Genomic DNA, 23552 nt, shown 5'->3' with positions numbered 1-23552 from the left:
TATGAGGCGTTGTTAGATACGAGCAAAGTTACATCGTTAGAACTAATCAAAGTATCAAGAAGACACTCTAGACTTGGCAAAGAGGAAATTGGTTGTGTTTGTTGGAGGCCATCACAAACGTGACCTGTACCTTATAAAGTCTTTGAGTATACATCAGGAAATCTGCAGATGCTGGAAATTCAAACAACACACACAAAATGCTGGTGGAACACAGCAGGCCAGGCAGCATCTATAAGGAGAAGCACTGTCGATGTTTCGGGCTGAGACTCTTTGTCCTTGTATTTCAGAAGTGTGACTCATAACCAGATACATATGCACATAAGCTGCCTTTGACTTCTTTAAAGCCATAGTGTTTGCAGAACTGATTCAATTAAATTTCTGGCCAACAATCCCAGGATACTGGTGGTGCAAGACGTAGTAATGGTAATGCCAAAACATGTCAATTGTAGACGATTGGACTGTTTGTCTGACATGGGTCTATGCCTGGCACTTTTGTGGCACAACACTGCAAAAGTCTTTTGGTTTTGTGTCTTAGGTCCAGGCATCAATGATCTTAAGGTTAGAAGTGGGAATTTTTGATGATGCACAGTTTTCGACTCTCAACTATTTAGCAAATAAAAATTTCCAAGGTTGCATGCAACATTACTTAGAGAATGTTTGTGCTTGCATGGATTGAGGGCACTGTGGCAGAGAGTAATATTACTGTCTCATAGCTTAATGAATGCAAGTTTGATTTTGACCCTGGGTACTGTCAATGTGGAGTTGGAATGTTCATTTTGTGACTTCATGGGTTTTCTCCTACAGCCCTAAGATTTGCTGTTTGGTAGGTTAATTGACCACTGTAAATTGCCCCGAGTGAGGGTGACTAGAAGGAAGATCAGGGTGAGAGGAAATTGATGGGAATGTGAGAGGAAAAGTGATATTAGTGTAGATGGATGCCTGATAGTTGAACACAGAACACTACACACACTACAGGCTCTTTGGCCCACCTTATAACTTACTCTAAGATTAATCTAACCTTTCCCTCATACAGAGCCCTCCATGTTTTCTATCATCAGTGTACTTATCTAGGAGTTTCTTAAATGCCCCTAATGTATCTGCCTCTACCACTACCTCTGGCAGGGCGTTTCACGTATCCACCACTCTGTGTAAAAAGCTTTCCTCTGATACCAACAACCCCCCCATACTTTCCTCCAATCACCTTAAAATTATGTCCCCTCGAATCAGCCATTCCCCCCCCCCCCAGGAGAAAGCCTCTGGCTGTCCACTTGATCTATGCCTCTTATCATCCTGTACACCTGTATCAAGTCAACTGTCATCTTCCTTTGCTCCAGAGTGAAAAGCCTCAGCTCACTCAACCATTGGTGGAGATCTAATGAAGCGAAAAGTTCACTTCCAGTGCCCCATGACACTGCTTTATGTGTGCCAGACATTGACCAACTCAGATAAGGAAGAGTTCAATCATTTATGATTGACATATGTTATGGCATTACCACTGCCAAGCCTTGCACCAGCTGGGGTTATTGACCAAAAACTTAAATGAATCAGGTATGTAAATACCGTGGCTATAAAATACATCAGAAGTTGCTTATGCATTCAGTTATGAGTGACTCATCTGACACTCAAAGGGCTTTCAGTTATCTAGAAGGTACAAGTTAGGCTTATGATGGATTGTTTTTCATTTGCCTGGATGAGTGCTGCTCTAACAACTTTCAAAAAGGAGAGAGCAGCCTGCTTGATCTGTTCCCCACCCATCATTCATTCTCTCCTCCACCAGTGCACCATGTGTGCAATGTACAACGTGCTGTGCATTTACTTGCACAGCAAGTAAATGTGTACCTCTCAAACCCTTAACCTTTAACACCAGGAAGGACAAAGTCAGCAAACACACCACCCACATGCATCCTTTAAACTTTCCCACCATCCTGATCCTGGCTAAGAAATGTATAGCCGACCCTTCATTATCAGTCAGTCAAAAAATGATGGTCTTGGCAGCTGTGCCTAGATTCTAAAAAAAGATGAGTATGCAAAACAAAACAAGGGAGTGAAGGTAAGTTGAAGGGCAATTCAATTTCCTTACTTTGATCATCATTCTCACACACACACACAATTTTACCTTCAGTAAAATGTCACCTATCTGGTATTGACTTAATGAGCCAAAGGCCTTACTGTGGGATTGTGTAACAATTATATAAGAATAGTACAAGTCTTGTTCAGAATAAGAAGGGCCAAACCTATAGGGTGTATTTTCTAAATTATTAATGTTTTTGTAATTCCACCACTGCTTGTTGACTGAAATCTTCCAATGAGGGGCCAGGGAACAGCTTTCCTGTCGGTCATGCAGATGGCTTCTGGCAGAATTGCCTCTGTAGCTACCTCAAGGCACAACAGACATCATCCTCGCAATCCCTTCCATTTGCTTCTGGTGCCCTCTTCAGAGTACTGACATGTCATTTAGCAAGGCTTAAATTCAGAACTGCATTCAAATATTCTCAGGAAACAGACCATAGGTTTATGCACAAGATACATACAACCGATTTAGATTAAATCAGCTGAATTTCATTTTAGTAAAAGAAAACAGGCCTCATCAAAATACTGTAAAATCATTGAGCACAATGGACTATTTCAAATTAAACATTCTGCTAACAAAAATCGAATGTGAGGGAGATGAATGGAATGTGGGAAGAACATAAAAAGGGGTGATGTAGAATTAGTGTAATCCTTTATAACGTGGCTGATAGTTGGTGCAGATGCTATGACAAAGGGCATGTACCCTATGACTCCATATGAGAATTGTACCATCCAGATAAAACTTCTTCTGAGAAATAAAGCACTTTATTATAAATAGGCTGAAATCTCAAGACGAGGAAAAGAAGCACAAAGAAAACTACCGGTAAATGCTAGATAATACTTAACTTACTCTGTTCAAAGAGACTGCCAATAAAATTTGTGGTACACCTACAATCCAGTTCTGGCACTTGAGAAATAATGATATTCAAGGAGTGGATGCTGTACAGAGCACCAGAGCTGAGCAAAAATAGAAAATGAGGTTTTCAACCTGGAGAAAATGTATTACAGAGATGATAAGATGAAAGAGGGCCATGCATTTATAAAGCACTTTCATAATTATTTCTGAAATGCTTGTAAATTACTGTCATAACAGGGAAACTTAATGTATGTAACAAGATTGTTAAGGATATGAAGTGAATCTCACTTTAAAGTTCAAAGTAAATTTATTATCAAAGTACATATATGTCACCATATACACTATCTTGCATTTTTGGCAGGCTTTTACAAGAAAATAAAGAAATACCATATAATTTATGAAGCATAGTTTTATGAAAAACTACACACAAACAATGACTGATTCAGGAGCCTGATAGTTGTAGCGTAATAGTTGTTCCTGAACCTGGAGGTGTGGGAACTATGGCACCTGTAACTCCCGCCCGATGGTAACAGTGAGAAGAGAGCATAGCCTGGATGGTGGGTGTCCTTGATGATGGATGCTACTTTCTTGTGGCAGCACTCCTTGTAAATGTGCTCAATGGTGGGGAGGGCTTTGCCTGTGGTGGACTGGGCTGTGTCACCACTTCATGTTTACTGTTTAAAGTGAAAAGGATCCAGACCACCTTTTTTTACAATGTATAAAAAACTGCAAAGGCAAGAATTTTTGAGCCACTTTTGAAAAACTTTGATATTAGTATCGGGTCATAGTTTGATCTGTGTGGATCTTTCATTTAGATGTGTTGTTGAAACACATGGGCCTTAAACATTAAGTTCTGATTGACAGGAGAGATACAGAGATGCTCTAGGTGGGGTGTCTAGAACCAGGGGTTACTGTCCAAAATAAGAAGTTGTCCATTCAGGATAGTGATAAAAAGACATTTCTTCACCCAAAGTATAATGTTTCATTGGAATTCTCTACCCTAGAAGCTGTGGAGGCTGAGTTACTGAGTATACTCATTAAAGGGACTGATAACTTCTTTATATGTTAAGGAACTCATACAGTTTGTGTGGGAAGTAGCACTGATATAAAGAATCATAAATGACCATGAATGGTGGAGCAGGCAAAAGGGTTCAGTAGTGTTCTCCTGCTTCTATTCCTATGCTATTAAGTGTGAACCGCACCACCCACCACTTTGTCCTATATGACCATGTGGATCCCTTCCCTGTGATTGGTTGGGTACTATGGGGGGTGTGGTCAGTGCTGAGACCCCAAGTACGTTCAACTTTTTTAATTGAATCTGCTGAAAGGATTGAGAATTTTGTAGCCAAAATTGATACAAAGTTAAGTGGGAAAGCAAGTTGTAAGGAAGGTGTAAAGATTCTGCAAAGAGTATTAAAAAGGTTAAATAAAGAGGTAATGATTAGGCAGATGGCAGGTAATATGCGGAAATATGAGGCTGACATCTTTTGTAGGAAGAATAGAAATATGCAGCGAGAATCTAAAGAATATTGTGGTATAGGGTTCTGGTAATCTTGCGGATAAAGCACAGGAAATTAGCATATGGGTACAGCTAATCATTAGGAAGGTAAGTAGGACATTATTACAAGTCAGATGAAATATGTAAGACTTTCTACACAAACACAAGAAAATCTGCAGATGCTGGAAATCCAAGCAACATGCACAAAATGCTGGAGGAACTCAGCAGACCAGGCAGCATATATGGAAAAGAGTACAGTTGAAGTTTTGGGCCAAGACCCTTCATCAGGACTTTCTACAGCTGTGCGTGGTGCTGGTGAGACCACTCCTGGAGTTCTGTGTAAAGGTTTTATTCTTCCTTTTTAAGGAGCCTGTATTAGCACTGGAGTCAGATTAGAGAAACTTCACTTGGTGGTTTTCTGGGATGAAGGGGTTGCATTATGGGGAAGGGTTGACAGTTTGGATCTCTATTCATTGAGGTTTAGAAGAACGAAAGATGATTTTCCATGGAACAACAGATCATAGAGAGGTACAACAGGGAAAGAAGCCCTTCAGCCCACCAAACCCGTGCTGACTCATTTACGCTAATCCTACACTAAACTCCCAGCATTCCCATCAGCTCCCCCAGTTTCTACCACTGACACCCTAGGGTCAATGTCCAAAAGGCAATTAACTTAGCAACTTGCACGTACTTGAGCTGTGGAAAGAAGCCAGAACTTCAGGAGAAAGCTCATATGGTCACAGGAAGAATGTGCGAAACACAGAGAAATGAAAATCTGAATCTTTTCAAATAGGGAACACAAAGTCAGGATTGAATCCAGATCTCTAGCTCTGTGAGGCAGCGTTTCTGCCTACTGCACCACTGTACCGCCACTTTTACATACACACAAAGAGAGATACAGCACAGAAAAGGCCCTTCTGCCTCTGAGTCTACAAAGATCATCAACAAGCTCACAAAATTCTGTTGCCGTTTGACAAGGCGAATGCTGAGAAGGTATTTTCCATCATGAGGAAAGATATATCTAGAGCACATTGTTTCAGAATAAAAGTCTCACACTTAGGACAGAGATTTAATGATAAAGATTAGCTTTATTCGTCACATGTACATCAGAACATTGAAATATCAAATGCTCCGTTTGCATCAATAAACAACACAGTTCAAGGCAGTGCAGGGGTCAGCCTGCAAGTGTCACCGTGTTTCCTGCGCCAACACAGCGTGCCCACAACTTACTAAGTCATACTAACCTGGACATCTTTGGAACGTGGGAAGAAACAGGAGCACCAAGAGGAAATCTATGCAGTCACGGAGAGAATGTTAGAACTATTTATAGATGGCGATGGGAATTGAACCCCGTTTTATAATTTCCCACTCTAAGGTGCTACAGAGAAGTATGGGGGATGTAGGTGAGACAAGACTGAACCAAGGGGGATAGAATGGAGTCGAGGTATGAGGGCATGAGTTCAGTGGGGCAGCAGCAGGCAAAGACAATGGGCCTACCTGGACAGTCAGGTTTGTGGGTAGGAAGTAGAAGGAAGCAGTGTGGGATAAAGGAACAATTAGTTTGGTGGCAGTGGGTGGGAGTTCTCCAGAACTGATAAGGTCAGTGATGGTGTCTGATTCAATTTTCTGATGGGCTGCTAATCAAGGTGTAGGTATGAGGAGGTTTCTGAGAGTTGACGCCTGGCCTCAGCAAGATAGAGGTTAGTCCACCACACCAAAGCACCCTTTGTCTCCGGGTCTGATGGTAAGGCTGAGACTGGTGAAGAGACAGTGAAAGGCAGTGTGTTCAGAGGAGGTAAGATTCAGGAAGAGAGAGGAGTGCTGAAGTTGAGCCTGTTGATGTCTCACCAGCAATTAGATGCCTCTCTCCCAGATGAGCTAAACCTTTTCTACACTCGATTTGATGTTGCCAACACTGATAAGCACCTGAAGAGAGCCACTGATGCAACTTGCAGCTTGGTCATCTCTGAGGCCGAAGTACACAGGTGTTTCCAATGGGTGAAGAGTTGCAAGGCTATGGGACCAGACGGCATCCTTGGGCGGGTACTCAGTGTGCGCAGCACAACTGGCAGGTGTGTTTACAGACATTTTTAATCTCTCCCCTTCCCAGTGTAGAGTGCCCACCTGCTTCAAAACATCCACATTGTTCTTGTATCTAAAAAGACCAAGGTAACATGTCTGAACGACTGGCATCCTGTGCAATCACCTCAATAATAAGCAAATGCTTTGAGAGGCTGGTCAAGAATTACATTTGCAGCATGCTGCCACCCACACTGGACCCTCTACATTCACCTACTGACTCAACTGATCGACAGATGATGCGATAGCCACAGCTCTACATACCATCCTTACACATCTGGAGAAGAGGGATGCTTATGTGAGAATGCTGTTCTTGGACCACAGTTCATCATTCAACATCATAATTCCCTCCAGGCTCGACAGGAAGCTCAGAGACCTCGGCCTTCATCCTGCCTTGTGTAGTTGGATCCTGGACTTCCTGTCAGATCACCGGCAGGTGGTAAGAGTGGGCTCCCTCACCTCTGCCCCTCTGACCCTCAACACAGGTGCCCCTCGGGGCTGTGTCCTAAGTCCCCTCCTTTACTCTCTGTATACCCATGACTGTGTTGCCACACACAGCTCCAATTTGCTAATTAAATTTCCTGATGACACTACACCGATTGGCCTAATCTCAAACCTACAGAGAGGAAGTCATCACCCTGACACAGTGGTGTCAAGAAAACAACCTCAATGTCGCAAAAACAAAGGAGCTGGTTGTGGATTACAGGAGGAATGGAGACGGGCTAACCCCTATTGACATGAATAGATCTGGAGTTGAGAGGGTGAACAGCTTTAAGTTCCTTGGCATAAACATTACCAAGGATCTCACGTGGTCTGTACATACTAGCCGTGTGGTGAAAAAGTACAACAGCACCTCTTTCATCTCAGATGGTTGAAGAAGTTTGGTATGGGCCCCCAGATCCTAAGAACTTTCTACAGGGGCACATTTGAGAGCATCCTGACTGGCTGCATCACTGCCTGGTATGGGAACTGTACCTCCCTCAATCGCAGGACTCTGCAGGGAGTGGTGTGGACAGCCCAATGTGAACTTCCCGCAATTCAGGACGTTTACAAAGACAGGTGTGTAAAAAGGGCCCGAAGGATCATTGGGGACCCGAGTCACTCCAACCACAAACTGTTCCAGCTGCTACCATCCGGGAAACGGTACCGCGGCATAAAAGCCAGGACCAACAGGCTCTGGGACAGCTTCTTCCTCCAGGCCATCAGACTGATTAATTCATGCTGATACAATTGTATTTCAATGTTATATTGACTGTCCTGTTGTACATAATGTTTATTATAAATTACTATAATTTCCACATTGTACATTTAGATGGAGATATAATGTAAAGATTTTACTCCTCATGTATATGAATGATGTAAGAAGTAAAGTCAGTTCAATTCAATAGAGATGAAAAGATTCAAGAACCAACATGGGGTGTCTAAGAAGTGAAGGAGGGTTGGAGACAGAAGAAGGGATTATCGGAGTGGTGTGGGAAATACTTGCAGAGGAAGTGGACTTGGGGATGGAGATGATGGCAGAAGAACTCAGCATTGTGGCAGGCACGGAAGTCACTGAGGTGCGGTGAAGGGGACAAAGGTAAGCCCCTTGCTGAGGACAGAACGTTCAACCTCAGAGAGGGGAAAGTCAGTGGAAGTGGTGAAGACTCCGCAGGGATGAGAGCTGGGATTAAAGTAGGGAGGAGAGTTGGAGGCGTCAGAGGAGGGGGGAGAGGTGGGTGTTTAGGAAAGGTAGGGTGGGAGGAAGATAGAGGCTCCAAAGACCCAAGAGGTGATGGTGGATCCTGAGGAACCTGGGATAGGAGAGTGGTGATGAGAGAAAGGGAGTCCAGGGGCCCAGTGGCAGAAAGGATGGCCTTGGCCTGGGGGTGTTAAAATTAAAGTACAAGTTAAATGCCAAAAGATTAGAGGTAAGAAAGTAAAAGAACAAGGGGTACTCAGGAACTGTAGCAAGGGATGTGGTAAAGGTATGCTGACTCATAAAAGGTTGTTCAACCATATGAGGAAACATGAAAAGGAAAGTGAGAACACAAAGAAGGAACTCACTGAAGTTCTGCTAACCAGTTAAACCTAGAAAGGTTGGAAAAGATTGCATTAAGGAAACACCTGTGTATGATGGATGGAGTTAGGCACGTCAGACAAAAATATGGAGAAGCATGTTTTGAACGGTATCTTTTTGTAGAATTGATTAATTGCATTTTCTTTTGTAAAGATGTAAATTGTTTTAATTGACGCTCCAGTTTCAGTGTGCCATGATTGGACAAAGGGTGATACCCGCTGCTGAGCACAACTGCTTTGCTTGGAGAGTCTCAAAACATGGATAATTTGAATCATGGCATCCAAATTCAATCCGAAAGGTCAAGCAGGAGGATGATGTCTGCTTGGATTTCCAGAAGGCATTCAATAAAGTTAAGATAGAGGCAAGAAAGGTGTTTCCTTTGGTGAGAGAGGCTAGAACTAGAGGACATAGCCCAGAATCTGGGGAAATAGATTTAGGACAGAGATGAGGAGAAACTGCTTTTTCTAGAGAGTAGTGAATCTGTGGAATTCTCTTCCCAGGGAAGCAGTAAAAGCTACTTCATTAAATGTATTTAAGACATGGTTCAATGGATACTTGCATGAAAGGGAATGAATGGTTATAGGGAAAAGGCAGGTTGGTGGAGCTGAGTCTCTGTCCAGATCTGCCATGGTCTAATTGAATGGTGGAACAGGCTCAAGGAGCCATATGGCCTCCTCCTCATCCTATTTCTTATGTTATTACATCTGACTGAACCAAGCAATTATCTTCAGGTGCTTGAAAGGGTAGATTAAGGCATAACTTTTCTCTCGGATGAAAGTTCCAGAGTCAATAGCAGAACCTCAAAAGTAAGGAGTTGGGTACTCAGGCCTGTAATGAGAAATTTCTTCATGCAAGTGATGTAACTTTGAACCCAGGGGAGATGTGAGGACTGTGTTGCTCAGTATTGTAGAGAACAGAGGCATCTGAGGTAGCATAGAAAAATGGTGCTGAAGTAAAAGATCAGCCATGCACTTAATCAACACTGGAGCAGACACCCGGTGGTGGGTGGGATAGGTGAAAGAAGGAAAGGAGAAGCAAGTATACCTCTCCTGCTTCTACTTTTATTCTTCTGTGCCTATTCCTGCTACTGAGAGTAATTGTCTGACCATGATTCCTGACTGGAATGAAAGTAGGCTTATTGCTGGTAATACAAGAGGGACTGCAGATGCTGGAAATCTTGAGCAACACACACAAGTTGTTGGAGGAACTCAGCAGGCCAGGCAGCATCTATGGTGGTAAATAAACAATCAATGTTTTGAGCTGTAGCCTTTCATCAGGAATGAAGTCTCCTCTCCTAATCTTCTTTATAACTAGTTTTGCAACCTTACTAAAGGCACAATTGTGTAAAGTATAGAAGAGAGAAACTATGCATTGGACTGAGAGAGGTTGCCAGGAAGTCTGTTTCACACACTTACAATGTTCCATCTAATTCTATTCAGATGTCCAAGTATTCCTTTAGTGCATTCATTTATATCTTCTCTCTATTGCTTCAGTTATTCCATGAGATAGTTCTTCATACTAATGGTTTTCTTGGGTGAAAAACATTCTCCTAAGTTTTCCTTTTGGATTCATCAATGGTTATCTCATGCTTTATATGAAAGTAAGGAATAAGCAAGGTAGCTCCTTAAAATTCATTTGGATTATGACTAAACATCTTGCATAAACTCTGTTTTCATCCCTTAACCTCTTGATTTCCTTAGTGACTAAATTAAAATCAGTTTCAGTGTTGGATATACTCATGAATGGACATTCAGAGTTTACTGGGTTAGACAATTACAAGATCTGTGATTCACAGTGCATTGGGTGAAGAAATGTCTTCTCTCAGTCTCAAATGGCTGATTAGTTTATCTATGTCAAGGATACCTAGTTCTATACTTTCCAGGCAAACAATAGGCCAGGGCCACTGCTTGGAATCATCAGCCCCAGTGCCCATGCACTTACCAAAGCCAGTTGTTAAGGGGCTACATAGTTCACTGTTCATTCACGCCTCCACCTAGTGAAGGAAGCCCATATGGAAATTAAACCTCAGGTACAAATTCCCACCTAGAATGCTTCTCATTGAACTACAGAATGGTTAGAGCATTGAAGGAAGCCTTTCAGCCCATCACATTTGTATCAACTCTACCAACGCCACTCTCTAGTACTTTTCCCCATAGCCTTACAAATTTAACTTCAACATATATGTACCCAGCTTCTTCTTGAAGGCCGCCCTGGATATTACCTCTACCGGCAGCATATTCTGTGTTCCGACCACAGGATAAGTAAAAATAAGTTCTTCCTTGTGTCACTCTTCCTCTTTGTTTTATACCTGTGACCAGTAGTCCTTGGTTTTCTCAACAAAGTGAACAGCTTCCCTGTATCCTCTCTGTCCGGAACCTCGTCACCTTATATTCAGTGCTTCCATTAAGGCTCCTTATTAACTTCTCTTCACTGAAGAAAACAAGCTTCGTCTTTCTAATTAATTCTTGTAACTGTGGTCTCTCATTTCCTGCAGATTTTCTCATAAACCTTTTCTGGTTCCAAGAGTGTTGTCACATCCTTCCTTAAACTCGGTGACCAGACCATAATTGGACACATCAGTGCAACTGATGCAGCATCAGCTCCTTGTTTATAGAAATTATACAACACTTGATAAAGTACAGATATGCATAGGCTTCATTAATCAGCTTCTTAACCTACTCAACTGCTTTCAATGATTTGCTCCCCTAAGTTTCCCTGTCCTGTGTCTCTTTCAGAACATATTTTCTCTTCCTTTTTTGCCTCTTATTCTTGCTTCTCCTTACTCTTGACTGAGACAAAGCTGAAAGCAGATTTGTTCCTTCTCAAGACAAAACATAGGTATCCACTTTTTTGTATATTTGTATCTCTTGTATCCTTAGATATCCGGTCTCCTGTATATTTCACACAGTACTGCCTTTAGCAAGGATGTAGAAGTAGTTATAAAGACAAAGCATAGGTGTCCCTGAATCAGAAGACCTTCCTCCTTGTCAAAGGTTAGATAGTTAAGATTTGGTGACTCTCCTTTGGTGAATTGTTTATTGCTCTTAGAATGCAAACAGTGCAAGAAGCCTGTGCTTAGTGCAATGGGAGAAAGAGGTGGAGCATGGAACATAGAACAGTACAGCACAGGCACAGGCCCTTTGGCCCACAATGCTGTGCCAGACCAAATAAATTAGTAATCAATTGGCCAGCTAAGCTAATTCCTTATGCCTACACAATGCCCGTGTCCTTCCAGTTTCCTCACATTTATGTGCCTATGTCAATGTCTCTTAAAAGTCTGTCATGTATCTGCCTCTACCACTATTCTATGTAAAAAGCTTGCCTCTCACGATTCCTTTAAAATTACCCCCTCTCATCTTAAATGCATGCCCTCTAGTTTTAGATATTTCAACCCTGGGGAAAAGATACTGGCAGTCTACCCTTACTGTGCATCTTGTAATTTCTTAAACTTTTATCAGATCCTCCCTCAGCTTTTGGCCACTTCAGAGAAAACAACACAAGTTTTTCAACCCAAACCCTCTCATGATAGCACATGCCCTCTAATCCAGGCAATACCCTGGTAAACCTCTTCTGCACCTTTTCTAAAGCCTCGACATCTTTCCTATAGTGGGGTAACCAGAACTGTATGCAATAATCTAGATGTGACCGAACAAGAGTTTAGCAACATAATCTCCTGACTTTTGAACTCAGTGCCTCAATTAACAAAGGCAAGCATGCAAAATGCCTTCTTAACATCCCTATCGACCTGCATAGCCACTTTCAGGGAGCCATGTACTTGGATACCAAGAGTCATCTGCTCACCAATACTGCAAAGGATTTTGCCCATAACAGTGTACTGTCTCTTTACATTTGATCTACAAGGTGTAATACTTCACATTTGGTTGGGTTAAACTCTACCTGCCATTTCTCTGCCCATATCTGCAAATGGTCTATATCCTACTGTATTATTTGCCAGTCATCTGCACTATCCACAACACTACCAATCTTTGTATCGTCTGCAAACTTTCTAACCCATCTATGTACATTTTCATCCAAGTTATTTATATAAATCTCAACTGCAAAGGTCCCAGTACAGATGCCTGCAGACCTTCAGCTAGAGTAAGTCCCTTCGACCACCACACCATCTTCTATGACCAAGCCAATTCTGAATCCAGATGGCCAATTCATCGTTGAGCCCATTCACCTTAATCATCTGGATGAGCCTCCCATGAAGGACCCTGTTAAATGCCTTAATAAAATCCATGAAGACAACATCCATCAGTCACCTTTACCACTTAGTCAAAAAACTCTATCACATTAGTATGATCAGACACCTGAGAAGGTGTAGTTCACTCAGGTTTGCTGATTGAGTAGAAAAGGCAATGACTCATGGCAGTTTGGAGCTTTAAACAGCAGCCAATCAGAGTTTGGGATTGATTGGCAAGAACAAATTAAAGTAAGGCAGGGACAGGCAGAATGACCATCATTGGAGTGGTCAGAGTTGGAGTGGGAATTTTGAGGCTTCTTCACTTTGAGACTTTGGCAAGGAGAAGATTCAGCAAGAGAAGGCAAAAAAAAGCTGTAGTAGAGATTTTTCTAGCTGTGGTGATAGGGGATTCGTTAGTTAGGGGAATGGAAAGGAAGCTCTGTGCATGAGAATGAGATTCCCATGTGGTATGTTGCCTCTCAGGTGCCAGGGTCCGGGAAGGATTGCTTGTGCTGCAAAAATGGACTTTAAACCAGAGTTAAAGGGGGATGGAAACCAGCGTGCCAGAACAGTGGTTGTGAAGCCAGATGTTGTTGAGACCTCAGATAAAGTCAGGAACCAAAAGATGGACCCTGATGCGACAAGTGTCCTGAGCTGTGTATTTTTCAATGTAAGGAGTATCACAGGAAAGGCAGATGAGCTCAGATCATGGACCAACACCTGGAATTATGATATTGTAGGCATGAGTGAGACCTTGTTGCAGGAAGGGCAGAACTGGCATCTGAATATTCTGGGGTTCCATTGTTTTGGACGTGACAGAGCAGGAGGGATTAAATGAGGAATCGTGGCGTTACTGGTCAGGGAAAATGCCACAGCAGTGCTCTGTCAGGACAGACTGGAGAACTCATTGAGCGAGGCATTATGGGTGGAACTGAGACATAAGAAAGGTATGACCATGTTTATAGGGCTATATTACAGTACACTCAGCGATTTAGAGGACCAAATTTGTAGAGAGATCATGGACTGTTGCAAGAAGCATGAGACTGTTAGTGTAGGTGCTAAGTAACTTCCCACATATTAACTGTGACTCCCATACTGCAAAAGGACTAGATGGGACAGAGTTTGTCAAATGTATTCAGAAAATCAGTACTTAGAAATCCCAACAAGAGAGTGTGTGATATTTGATCTCCTAATAAGGAATGACACAGGGCAGGTGATAGTAGTTTGTGTAGGGGAACACTTTGCATATGATGATCGCAATACTATTAGTTTAGAAAATATGCAGAAAGAGATCTGGTCTACAGGCTGAGATTCTAAATTGCAGAAAGGCCAACTTTGATGGTATCAGTAAAGATCTGGCAAGTGTGTATTGAGGCAGGATGATTTCTGGCAGAAGTGTATTTGGTCATTGTGAGGCCTTCAAAAGTGAAATTTTGAGAGTACAAAGCTTGTAATGTGCCTGTCAGAATAAAAGATAAAGATTGCAGGTTTAGGGAACCTTGGCTTTCAAGAGGTATTAAGGCTAAGGGAAAAAGAAGGTGCATAGTAAGTATAGGCGGGTAGGAACAAATGAGGTGCTTATGGAATATAGGAAATGCAAGAGAACACTTTATAAAGAAAGCAGAAAGGCTATAAAAAGGCATGAGGCTGCCCTAGCAGACAAGGTGAAGGAGAATCCTAAGGGCTTCTACAGATATGTTCTAAAGCAAAGAGATTGCAAGGGACAAAGTTGGTCCTCTAAAAGATCAGAATCGCAGTCCATGTTGGAGCCGGAAGAGATGGGGAGACCTTAATGAATTTTTTCTATCAGTATTTACTCAGGAGAAGGACACAGAATCTATAGAGGTGAGGCAAAACAGCATCACCTTCATTGACACTGTACAGATTACAGAGGAGGAGGTGTTTGCTGTCCAAAGGGTAAGTCCACAGGGCCTGACAAGATGTTCCCTCAGACCCTGTGGGAGGCAAGTGCAGAAAATGGCAGGGCCCTGGCAGAGGTGCTTAAATTATCCTTAGCGACAGGTGAAGTTCCAGAGGATTAGGGGTTAGCCATTGTTGTTCTGCCTAATGCTCTTGTTATTTGCCCTACTTCAGTTTAATGTTCTCTCACAAGGTCCATGCTTATTCTTATCTGTAGCATTATCTATATCCATATCTATATTATTGAACAATGATGATAAACAGTGCAGAACTTCTAAATAATACTTAAGATGCTGGGCAGGCAAGTCTCTTTGGAAACAGGAGACAGCCAGTTCTTCACACAGACATATTATGCACTAAAGTACTTCTCTTTTGAAGAGCTTTAACAGGGACCGAGAACACAAAGAAATGCAATGTCCGCCGGATACTCTAAATAATTCCTATTACTTTGTCTGACTTCACCAGTTCATTGCTTCCCTAAGATTTTGCACAGGCATTCAGCAGAGTGGTGGGAGTTGGTTGGAGCGAAGTAATCATGGGTTTGGCTCTTACTGTAACATCAACTTTCATTTAGACTGTATCTTTAATTTGATAGAAAATGCCAAGCTGAAACAAAAGTGAAGATATTAAGAAAAGCAACCAAAAGCATGATCATACTTGGGAGAGGTTGCCGAGTGAGAATTGACGTTGGAGAAATTAAAAATGAGAATGCAGATAAAGAAAGTAAAGTTAAGGATGGTTACTTCCTTCTTGAGACACCACTCTTTGGCAATGTCCTTGATGGTGGGCAAAGAGGGGGAGAGAGGTTTCAGCAGAAGGGGCACTGAATTATGAGCAGTGTTATATATTTGTAGATGTAAGATCTGTGTGGGAGAACATATGACATCCAATGACAATTTAAATTCAGTTTGTGTCATGAGCATTTCAATATGATCTGAGACAATTTGAAGGGGATGGACAGAGGGGGATGAGGGCTGTGATGTTCCAGGTATTTCCCTTCAAGGCTGCATTCTGAGTGCATCAGAACTAGTGAGATGGAACTGGATGCTGTTGTTAAATATATGGAAAGAATCTGCAGATGAGGCCTCAAAAGCCATGGAAAGCTCTCCAGTGGATTACGGATACAAAACTACTTTTGCTAGAAAATAATTTATGGGTATAAATAAAAGTATGAAAAAAATAACCAGAGCCCCCATTCGGAAAATGGAAGAGAGGTCATTGTACCGACTGAAAGCAAATGCTGAGAACCACATTGCTAACGATCCCACAGAGACCAGTAAGACATCCGCAACACTGATGTAGTGATAGAAAACTCTGCACTTCTCTTTATGCACATGTTGTCTTCTCTGTACTTTAACTTGAAGGGAGTGTCCCCAATAAACTTCTGCTTTTGTGTGTATTGAATTCCTGAATTAGTATGTGAGGAGACTTGTTCCACGGCAGGAATCAATAAAGTCTTCAATTTTATTTTCTCCAAGACATATAGTACATACATGTCATCCTTTTAGGTATTGCCATCTTTTTCTTAAGATATCATTTGGGATTTAGGATGACTTGTTTTCACTCCTGTGGGTTCTGCGATGGCTAATTATATGTGGGATATTCAGACACAGGCACCAGTGGGGCATTAGTTGGATGGGTGGGTAGGTTGTTTGGGAGATCATTCCTTTGTTTTTGAATGGCCTCTGTGCATTTCTACTGAAGAGATTTGAATTCCTCGTTGCCTTTCGGGAAACTCCTTAATGTTCATGAGCCAGAGATTCCCTTGAGAAGATGAGGATCTTTTCTCAGGGACACCATGTGAAGTATTTATCCTATGCTTCAGAAGATCTCTTGCTGTGACACAGCTCGTGTCAAGGTCTAAGCTGCAGTTGTAATGAGTTTTATTCCCAAACATGTCAATGGATCCCTAGTAGTTAGTGGAATAGGTATACACATCAAATATCTATAAACAAAAATATTACAACAAAAGCAGCATCTCCTCTATTTTTCTGCACTGTCTGGTAAAATGTTCTCTGTTTTATTTTCTGGTCTCCATTCTTCTGGTTTTTTTTTGGTTTGCACCTTCAGAACCAGAACGACGATCTCCCATCGCAGGATGATGACACTGATGACAAATAGGATTTCTGGGGATTGGGACCTGTGTCACCATTTTGTTACTCTCCATTCTCCCCTGTGAAGTTCCCTATAACCTGCCTCTAATTGGCCCAATATCTGTGGTCGGTGGCAATATCACAATGTTTCCTATTACGTCAAAATCGACATTTCCCAGAAAAATATAATGTGCTCTGTGGTAAGAACTTCTCTATTCCGGACACTACTGCCATCAGGAACCAATTCCCAACAGTTGTGCTGTCACAGGTTTGTCAATCGGAAGAACATACAGAGGGCGTGAATGAGGAAACACTCTTAAATCATGGAGCACATGTATCACCAAATTGCAATCTGAAATTTTACAAATATATTTTAAGTTAATACAATATTAAAGGCTCTTTTATTTTGAAATATCTGTGTAAGGAAAAATAAAGCATAAAGCAGGATTAACTTATAGAATAATAGAATCAAAGAATGTTTTAATCTTAGAGGGACTCAATTTGAACCATTAATATATTGGACCTACAAAAGACAAATCCACCTAGTCTCACTCTCTCCTTTCCACTAGGGCAGCGGATGTTATCTATATGGTCTTTAGCAGGCCTTTGACAATTGACGAAATCCCACATGGCAGACTGATCTGGAAAGTTAGTTTGTTAGGTATTAGCTCAAGCAGAGTGGCCAGTGAGTGAGTGGGCCAGTGAAGGAGTGGAGCTTTGAGGCTTTGGCTTGAGAGGTTTTGGCAGTTCTGGCAGTTGGATTGTGCAATCAAGTCAATCAAGATTTGAGTAGCTCAGACTCATCAGAAAGCAGTTCACTGGGCGATCAAGATCTGAATAGCTCAGACTCAGCAGAAAGCAGCTGATTGGGCAATCAAAAATTGAAAAGCTCAAACAAATAAAAAGAGGGGTAGCTCAAGCAGAGCGGGCAGTGAAGGCGTGGAGCTTTGAGGCTTTGGCTCAAGAGGCTTCGGCAAGAAGAGGCAGAGAACGAGCTTGCTCCCAGTGAGGTAAGGCCAGGTAAATTTCTTTAATTAATTTAATTAACTTAGGAGTTGGTAATGGAGGCAGTAGATAGGGCAGTCCAGTGCTCCGATTGTAGTATGTGGGAAGTCAGGGACAGCGCAATTGTCCCTGATGACTACACCTGCAAAAGGTGCATCCAGCTGCAGCTCCTGACAAACCAAGTTAGGGAACTGGAGCTGGAGCTGGATGAACTTCAGATCATTCGTGAGGCAGAGGCAGTAATAGATCGGAGGTTCAGGAAGACAGTCACTCCTAAAATTCAGGAGACAGGTAAGTGGGTGACTGTCAGGAGAGGGAAGGGGAATAGACAGAAAGAGCAGAGCACCCCTGTGGCCATTCCCATCAGCAATAAGTATACTGTTGGTGGGGGCGACCTACCAGGGACAAGTTGTAGTGGTCGCGTCTCTAGCACCAAGACTAGACCCTCAACTCAGAAAGGAAGGAGGGAAAAGGGGAGAACAGTAGTGATAAGGGATTCGATAGATAGGGAGACAGATAAGAGGTTCTGTGAGAGAAATCGAGGATCCCGGAAGGTCTATTGCCTCCCTGGTGCCAGGGTCTGCAATATCTCGGATCGAGTTCTCAGTATTCTCAAGAGGGAGGGTGAGCAGCCAGATGTCGTGCTCCACATGGGGACCAATGACATAGACAGGAGTAGGGATGAGGTCCTGAAGAAGGAATATAGGGAGTTAGGAAAGAAATTAAAAAGCAGGACCTCAAGGGTGGTAATCTCGGGATTGCTGCCTGTGCCACGAGACAGCAAGGGAGGAAGAGGAAGTTATGGCAGATGAATGTGTGGCTGAAGAGTTGTTGCAGGAGGCAGGGGTTCAAATTTCTGGATCATTGGGATCTCTTCTGGGGAAGCTCTGACCTGTACAAAAAGGATGGGCTGCATCTGAGCTGGAAAGGGACCAATATCCTGGCGGGCAGGTTTGCTAGAGCTGTTGGGGAGGGTTTAAACTAGTTTGGCAGGGGGGTGGGAATCAGAATGTGAGTGCAGAGATTAGGGTAGAAAGACAAGGGCATGATGCTATGTGTTTTGAGTTGATGAGGAAGGACAGGCAGGGGACAAAACATAAATGTAGCCAGTTGGAGGGGTTGAAATGTGTCAATTTCAATGCTAGGAGTATTATGAATGAATGGGATGAACGTAGAGCATGGATCAGTACGTGGAACTACGATGTTGTGGCCATTACTGAAAATTGACTGGAGGAAGTGTTCACTGAGTTGGTGTGGGTGGAAGTCAGAAATAGGAAGGGATCAATCACTGTGCTGGGAATAGTCAATGGGCCCCCAAATAGCCCTCGGGACACCAAGGAGCAGATAAGCAGGCAGATTTTAGAATGGAGCAGGAAATACAGGGTAGTAGTTATGGGTGATTTCAACTTCTCTCATATTGACTGGCACCACCTGACTGCAAGGGGATAGATGGGGCTGAATTTGTCAGGTGTGTTCAAGAAGGATTCCTGACACAGTATGTGGACCGGCCGATGAGAGGAGAGGCCATACTGGATCTGGTTCTGGGTAATGAACCTGGTCAGGTGGCAGACCTCTTGGTGGGGGAGCATTTTGGTGAGAGTGACCACAACTCCCTTAGCTTCAGCATAGCTATAGAAAAGGATAAAAACAGACAAAATGGGAAAGTGCTTAACTGGGGAAGGGCTAACTTTGAAGAGATGAGGCAGGAACTAGCGAGAGTAAATTGGAAACAGATGTTCAAGGTGAAAGCACAGAAGTAATGTGGAGGAAGTTTAGGGACCACTTCAGCTGGGTTCAGGGTAGGTTTGTCTCACTGAGACAAGGAAAAAATGGTAGGAAAAGGGAACCGTGGCCGATGAAACACGTGAGGCAACTCGTCAAGAGGAAGAAGGAAGCATATGTTAGATATAAGAAGCAGGAAGCAGGAGGGGCTCATGAGAAATATAGGGTAACCAGGAAGGAGCTTAAGAAAGGACTTAGAAGAGCTTGAAGGGGGCATGAGAAGGCCTTGGCATGTAGGATTAAGGAGAACCCCAGGGTGTTCTATGCATATAAGAAGAACAGAAAGATGACAAGAATGAAGGTGGGGCCGCTAAAGGATAAAGAAGGCAACATGTGCCTGGAGGTGGAGGAGGTTAGGGAGGTCCTAAATGAATACTTTGCTTAAGTATTCACAAGTGAAAAGGACCTTGATCAGTGTGAGGTTGAAATAGAACAGGCCTGTGTGCTGGACAATGTGAAGATTAAGGAAGAAGAAGTGTTGGATCTTCTTAAAAACATCAAAATTGATAAGTCCCCAGGGCCGGATGTGATATACCCCAGGTTGCTGTGGGAAATGAGAGAAGAGATCGCTGGAGCAGTAGCTATGATCTTTGAATCCTCTTTGACTGCAGGGGAGGTGCCAGAGGATTGGAGAAAGGCAAATGTAGTTTCCTTATTTAAAAAAGGTAATGGGAGAATTCTGGGAACTATAGAAGTCTTACGTCGGTGGTCTGCAAACTATTGGAAAGGATTCTTAATGATAGGATCTACAAGCATTTGGAGAAGTACAGTCTACTCAAGGATAGTCAATATGGCTTTGAGAAGGGAAGGACATACCTCACAAGCTTAATTGAGGTTCTTAGAAGAAGTAACAAAAGAAATTGATGAGGGTAGGACGGTAGATGTGGTCTGCATGGATTTTAGCAAGGCATTTGGCAAGGTTCCCCATGAGAGAATCATCCAGAAAGTCATGAGGCATGGAATCAGTGGAACCTTGGCTGTTTGGATAAAAAATTGGTTTACAGGAAGAAAGCAGAGGGTAGTTGTGGAAGGAAAGTATTCTGCCTGGAGATCGGTGACTAGTGGAATGCTGCAAGGATCTGTCCTGGGACCCCTGCTCTTTGTGATTTTTATAAATGACCTGGATGAAAAGGCCGAAGGATGGGTGAGTGAGTTTGCAGATGACGTGAAGATTGGAGGAGTTGTGGATGGAGCTGTAGGTTGTCAAAGGTTACAAGAGGATATAGACAGGATGCAGAGTTGGGCTGAAAAGTGGCAGATGGAGTTCAATCCTGATAAGTGTAAGGTGATGTATTTTGGAAGGACAAACCAGAAGGCTGAGTACAGGGTTAATGGTCAGTTACTTAAGAGTGTGGATGAACAGAGGGACCTTGGGGTTCAAATCCATACATCCCTCAAGGTCGCTGCACAGGTTGATAGGATAGTTAAGAAGGCCTTTGGGGTGCTAGGCTTCATTAATAAGGGGATTGAGTTCAAGAGTTGAGAGGTCATGTTGCAACTCTACAAATCTCTGGTGAGACCACACTTAGAGTATTGTGTTCAGTACTGGTCACCTCATTATAGGAAGGATGTGGAAGCTATGGAGAGGGTGCAGAGGAGATTTACCAGGATGTTTCCTGGATTGGAAATCAAGTCTTATGAGGCAAGGTTAGCAGAGCTGGGACTTTTTTCTTTAGAGCGTAGAAGGATGAGAAGGGACTTGATAGAGGTCTATAAGATTATGAGAGGCATAGATAGGGTGTATAGCCAGTACCTGTTTCCCAGGGCACAAATAGCAAGCACCAGAGGGCATATGTACAAAGTTAAGGGAGGGAAGTTTAGGGGAGACATCAGAGGTAAGTTTTTTACACAGAGAGTTGTGGGTGCCTGGAATGACTTGCCAGGGATGGTGGTGGAGGCTAAAACATTAGGGGTATTTAAGAGCCTCCTGGACAAGCACATGGATGAAAGAGAAATAGAAGGTTACGGGGTAGTGTGGGTTTAGTACTTTTTTAAAGGAATATATGGGTCGGCACAACATCGAGGGCTGAAGGGCCTGTACTGTGCTATAGTATTCTAGTGTTCTAGTGTTCTAATGTCACAAAAGATGCAAGAATACAAGAATGCATTAAGATCTGCAAAGTTGGAAATTATACCCAGTACAACTATCCAAATTAATAATATACATTCAGAAAAACATCTTCTTCCAGTCCATTAAAAAACTTACACTGCCGTTCTTTGATTCCTTTGCCAATTTTCTATCCATGCTCTTATTATTTAATGGCCTTCAATTTTGCTGACAAGCCAATTATATATCATCAAATCAAATGTCATTTGAAACTCTACACACAGTTCTACGTCAGCTGCATTTCCTCATCAACACTCTCAGTAACATCATCAAAGAGGTTAGTGAGACGTGACTTGTCTTTCATAACTGAGTTTGTGTGATCATCCAATGCTTGTCCAGGTAAAAGCCAAATCTCTCTCTTAATTATTTCTAGAATTTTCCCCATCACTGAGCTTAGACTGTCTTTCAATTGTTGTGTTTTCCTACATTCTGCAATGTCCCTGTCCCCTGAGACCATCCCTGCAAACATAAATGCTTGGAAGATTATGACCAGGACAACTGAAATTACCTCCCTTACTTCTCTCAGCGATCCTGGACTGTGTGTTGTTTCCACTTTCAATATAGTTAGGCTTTCCAGTAGGTCTTTGTCTTTTGGTCTACCCCAGATTTCAACCACATCTTCCTTTGCTGAGCCAGCAGCAACATTTTCTTTGATAAGGGCAGCAACATCTCAGAGGATCTGCCCTGGGCCCAACACGTTGATGCAATCGTGCAGAAGATGCTCCAGCAGCTACATTTCATTTGGAGTTTGAGGAGCCTTGGTATGTCATCAAAGGCTCTTGCAAATTTCAGCATATGCATAGTGGAGAGAATTCTGATTGGCTGCATTACTGTTTAGTATTGAGGCTTCAATGCACAGGATCAAAAGAGGCTTCAGAAGGTTGTAGACTCACTCAGTTCCAGCATGGGCTCTATCCTGCCCACCATCAAGGACACTGTCAAAGAGTGGTGCCTCGAGAAGGAAGCAGCCATCATGACAGACCCTCACCATTTGGGACATGTCCTCTTTTCATTACTACCATTGGAGAGGTGATACAGGACCTAAAGAGCCACACTAGCCATTTCAGGAGCAGTTCCTTCTCCTCTGCCACTAAATCTCTGTATGTTCCATGAACTCACAAACACTACCTCACTATTCCTCTTTTGCACAATTTATTTATTTTTAACCTATGGTAAGTTTTATGTTTTGCACTGTGCACCTGCCATTAACAGCAAATTTCCTAACATATTTCAGTGATGATAAACCTGATTTTGATTCTGATGGAGAGTACTCATTCACTAACTCACCTGGGACTTCTTTCTTCTGAGTAAATATTGTTATTGGCTTCTGAGTGGCTGTGCTGTTTCTCTTATAACCCTTTTCCTGTTCATGTCATGGTTTCTATTATAAACTTTGATCACTGTTTCCTAAATGTACCCTCCTGAAATTTGCTCCCATTTCCCAGAACCCAAGTCTGGAGATTCCACTTTCCTCATCTGACTAGAAACATAGAGATCAATAAAATGTTCCTGGACATACTTAAGAAATTCCTCTCCTTATTTGTCCCTTAATCGATTGCTATCCCAGTCTATATTTGGAGAGTTGAACCCCTCCATTGTTTAAATTCTCTGACTCATCACATCATTTCAACTGCTCACCAGCAGCAACTATTCTAAAGGTTGTTGCTAATGAGAATGCATTTGGGTTATCACACCTCTGTTGTTTAGGACTTCCAACTCTAAATCCTAATTATAGACATACTGAGCCAGGCGGCATGCTGAATAGAAATTATCACTTTGTACAGACATCTTTGGGTTATGAATGCCCAATTTATGGGCACCATTCATACGAATGAGCACATGGGATTTTTGCAAGGCTGCCTGGCCATTTCCCCATGTTTTTACTCCACAGCGCCAC

Source organism: Hemitrygon akajei, chromosome 4, assembly GCF_048418815.1.
Source record: "Hemitrygon akajei chromosome 4, sHemAka1.3, whole genome shotgun sequence".
NCBI lineage: Eukaryota > Metazoa > Chordata > Chondrichthyes > Myliobatiformes > Dasyatidae > Hemitrygon > Hemitrygon akajei.
This window is presented reverse-complemented; position numbering follows the sequence as displayed.